Source organism: Hevea brasiliensis, chromosome 10 (genome assembly GCF_030052815.1).
Source record: "Hevea brasiliensis isolate MT/VB/25A 57/8 chromosome 10, ASM3005281v1, whole genome shotgun sequence".
In the NCBI taxonomy this organism is placed as follows: Eukaryota; Viridiplantae; Streptophyta; class Magnoliopsida; order Malpighiales; family Euphorbiaceae; genus Hevea; species Hevea brasiliensis.
Window position 1 is genome coordinate 4567697 of NC_079502.1, and position 4414 is coordinate 4572110.

At 36.9% G+C, this 4414-nt stretch overlaps 1 non-coding gene across 1 annotated transcript; it reads left to right on the forward strand.

Annotated features, from left to right (window-relative positions):
* Positions 1-2357: 2357 nt before the first annotated feature.
* LOC131170107 (small nucleolar RNA R71) lies at positions 2358-2464 on the forward strand. The gene has a single exon (XR_009141050.1). It is a non-coding gene; the product is annotated as a small nucleolar RNA R71 (small nucleolar RNA).
* Positions 2465-4414: the final 1950 nt, after the last annotated feature.

A 4414-nucleotide genomic window follows, 5' to 3' on the forward strand; every position in this document is an offset into this window, starting at 1 on the left:
TCTATGCACATTCGCCAACTAGTCACTGTTCTAGTGGGAATTAATTCATTATTTTCATTTTTGACCACTGTCATTCCACCTTTTTTTGGAACAACATGTACTGGGCTCACCCAAGTACTGTCTGAGATGGGATATATAATCCCTGCATCAAGCAACTTCAAAATTTCCTTTTTAACAACTTCTTTCATATTTGGGTTCAACCTCCTCTGATGTTCAATAGATGGTTTACAATTTTCTTCCAAAATAATTCTATGCATGCAAAAATGTGGGCTTATTCCCTTAATGTCATCTATGGTGTATCCCAAAACTTTCCTAAATTGTCTCAACACTCTTAACAACTTATCAGCTTCTAAAGTACTCAAATTTGCATTTACAATTACTGGATAAGAGTTATTAGTGCCAAGAAATTCATACCTGAGCTGAGAAGGAAGTTGCTTAAGTTCTACCTTAGGTGCATCTTCTTCCTTCAGTGATGGTTGCTTAAATTCAACTTTTTCCTTTTGTGTGAATTGAAAAACTGGAGCAGAAATGAATGGTGGACTTCCCTCTAAGTGTTGGGCATATGCAGCTACATGAGGGTTGTCATAATCTATGCCTCCTCCATGAACCAAACAATTTTCAAGTGGATCTTCTGGATATTTCTTTCTGAAGTGTTCTTCAACCAGCTCATCAATAATATCAACTCTCAAGCAAGTATCAGCTTCAGAATGATGCTTTTTCATAGCATTATTAATATTGAAAACCAATTGCTCTTCACCAACCCTAAGAGTCAACTTTTCTCCTTTCACATCAATCAATGCTCCTGCTGTAGCCAGGAAGGGCCTTCCCAAGATAATTGGGATATTAAAATCTTCCTCCATGTCCAAGATGACAAAGTCAACAGGTATGTAGAACTTCCCAACCTTCAGAGGCACATTCTCCAAAATCCCTTTAGGATACTTAATTGACCTATCAGCTAACTGAAGAGAAATGTGGGTTGGCTTTAGATCTCCCATGTTGAGCTTCTCATAAATGGAGAGGGGCATAAGGCTAACACTAGCCCCTAAATCACATAGAGCTTTTGTAGAACATGATTCCCCGATGTGGCATGGAATTGAAAAACTCCCTGGATCCTTGAGCTTTGGAGGAAGTTTCCTTTGAAGGATAGCACTACATTCTTCTGTCAAAGCTACAGTCTCATGGTCTTCAAGTTTCCTCTTGTTTGAAAGAATTTCTTTCAAGAATTTGGCATAAGAGGGCATTTGTGAAAGAGCATCAACAAAAGGCACATTTATGTAAAGTTTCTTCAAAACCTCTAAGAACTTCCCAAATTGCTTATCAAGCTTGGCTTTGTGAAATCTTTGTGGGAAGGGAAGTTGTGACTTGTAGGGCTCAGGAGGTATATATTTCTCTTCCTTCTCTTCAATTTTCTCTTTACATTTTTCTGCACTCTCTTGTTTTTCACTCTCATCAGTTTCTTTCTCATTTTCTCTCTTCTCACTGTTTTCACTCTTCTCATCATTTATAACTTTCCCACTTCTTAAAGTAATAGCTTGACACTGCTCTCTTGGGTTTTCTGGTTGACTTGGAAGTTTTCCAAAAGATTTAGCACTTGAGGAAGATGCTTGTTGTGCAATCTGGTTTTCCAAAGATTCTTGTGTGTTTGCATCTGTTCCAGCCTTGCTTTCATCTCTCTCATCTCCTCATCATGCTTGTTTTGGTTAGCAAGAATCTGTTGCAATAAAGCTTCAGTGGTGGAGTTTCGTTCTTGCTGTTTTGGTGGAGGGTTCATATTTTTCTGCTGAAAATTAGGCAATGGTTGCCTATTTTGCTGATATGGAACTCCTTGTTGCTGATGTGGTTGAAAATTCTGATTTAGAACTTGACTTTGCTGATTTCCCCATGAAAAGTTGGGATGATTCCTCCAATTTGGATTGTAAGTTTGAGAGTAAGGATTCCCCATTTGCTTGTTTCCATAATTACCAACATATGCTGCTTGTTCTCCATAATCTACTCCACAGCTGGTAGTTTCCTCTGCATAAGCCACTTGTTGTGAACTTCCAGCTGATGATGATGAACTAACCAACATACTCAAATCTTCCATCTTCTTAGCAAGGACATTTGTAAGTGCATCAAACTTTGCATTAATCATGTTGAATGGATCAAGATCATACATTCCAGCAGCTTGCCTCTTTTGAGTTGGAGCTGGTCCTCTTGGACTACTCCAAAGATGAGTATTCTTTGCAATTTTCTCCAATAGCTCATAAGCTTCATCTTCATGCTTAATAATAAATTCTCCTCCTGTTTGAGCATCAATAATCCCTCTGATTGCAGGAGTGACATTGGTGTAAAAATTCTGATTTATCATCCATTTTGGAATGGCATGATGTGGGCATAATCTCTCTAATTCCTTCCATCTCATCCATGACTCATATAAAGTTTCATATTCTCTTGGTCTGAAAGCTGTCATTTGATTCCTCAATTCTTGAGTTTTTCCAGGTGGAAAATATTGTGCAAGAAATGCATCAGTGAGTTGCTCCCAATTTGTAATGGAGTTGTGAGGTAAAGAGTCAAGCCAATCCAATGCTCTATCTTTCAAAGAGAACGGGAATAGCTTCAATCTTGCTGCATCATCTGACACTCCAGGTTGTTTTTGCATGTCGCAAATCATAGCAAACTTCTTCAGGTGTGTGTGTGGATTTTCAGAAGGGTGTCCTCCAAATTGAGAATTTTGAATCATTTGAAGAACTCCAAAATCCATCTTGTAACTATTTGCATCGATTCTTGGTCTTGCTATACTCTCTCTCAAGTCATCAAAACGAGGAAAAGCATGATCCATCATACTTCCCCTAGGCACGTTTGCATTAACAACTTCTTCCCCTTGGGCTTCATTTTCATTATTTTGACCATTTCCAGCATTACCAACACCAATTCTAACTCTTTCATCAGCCATGTCTGCTTCTAATTCAGCTTCTCTCAAAGCTTCCTTTCTTTTTCTGGTTTCTTTCTTGTTGGCCTTACAAAATTTCTCAATTTCTGGATTGAACAATAAGGATGTGTCACTTGAGCTTCTGGCTCTTCTCATAAAAGATTAAAAATACCTGAAAAAGAACAAACAAACACAAAAATGAAAAGATAACAAAAATAAAACTAAAAACAACTAAAATAATCAAGAATTCAATATTAAACAAACAACTCCCTGGCAACGGCGCCAAAAACTTGATGCGTCCCTACCGCAAGTGCACGGGTCGTACAAGTAGTATAGAAAAGATATCGATCCCACGAGGAGTTGTGTTAATGATTGAATTTTTGATATAAAAGTTGACTAAATCGAAGTATTTATGAAATTAAAGTAATGAGTTGATGGGTAATGGAGCGTGAAATCTATATGTGCAAAATCAATATTCTATTCAACAATGTATTGCATTAAACTAAAATTGCATCAAATTGAAATAAGCAAGTTCAAATATGGCAATATTGAAAATGGCAAGCAATTAAATTCAATTGAAAATTAACAATGGTAAAAAGGCGATTCCGGAGTTCGGGATTTCATATTCGAGCTATTTTGGGATTTAAATCGGTTATCCAATTTTATGAAACTTATGGGTTTTAAGGAGATTAATTCTTAAATCCTTTGAATTCCCTTTCGAGTGAGACAAAGAGTGCCTTAATCAAACTAATCCTACTTTCGTGGAGTTAGAATTAATTAAGACCCATTAAGTTCTTTAATTAATCTGTGAATCCTCTTAATCCTTAGCCTATTTCTAGGTCTAAGTTAATTAAGTCCAATTTCTTGATTATCTATCACAAGGCCTTCTCCTTTCGGTGCTTCAACCATGGATTAAGAACATCACTTAATGGGATCCTACACTAAGCATGTCATTAAGCATACAAGAAATGAATAAAACTCATTAAGACCACAAAATATGGATTACCCAATCAAAATCCACAAAATATCTCAAATATTACAACCCTTACTCCAGAATCAAAAGTAAACTACTCACTATCCATAATGCTTACAAGATATGATGAGTTTAAATGGAAATAAAGCTTTAATCTAAGCTAAGAAGTAAGAAATTAAACACTAGAAATGTAGAAAAATGTAAGGAAAGAAAGAAATCTGCAAATCTTGGTTGAAAATGGTGTGGAAGGTGAAGGTGACTCTTCAAATTCTGCTCAGCCCCTCCTTTCCTTTTCTGCTCCTTGTCTCCCCCTCTAAAATGGGAAAATGAGACTATTTATAGCATTTTTCTGACATGGAGCCCTAAAATGGTATGTTCTAGGAGGAATTATTTGAGGGAATCTCCTGCCAGCTCATTAATGAACTCTTCATGGGACTGCATAAGTGGACTGCATAAGTTATGCAGTCCCTTATGCAGTTTTCGGCTGGTTCTGAGTCACTTATGCGAAGCTGCATGACTTAGTGCATAGGTTA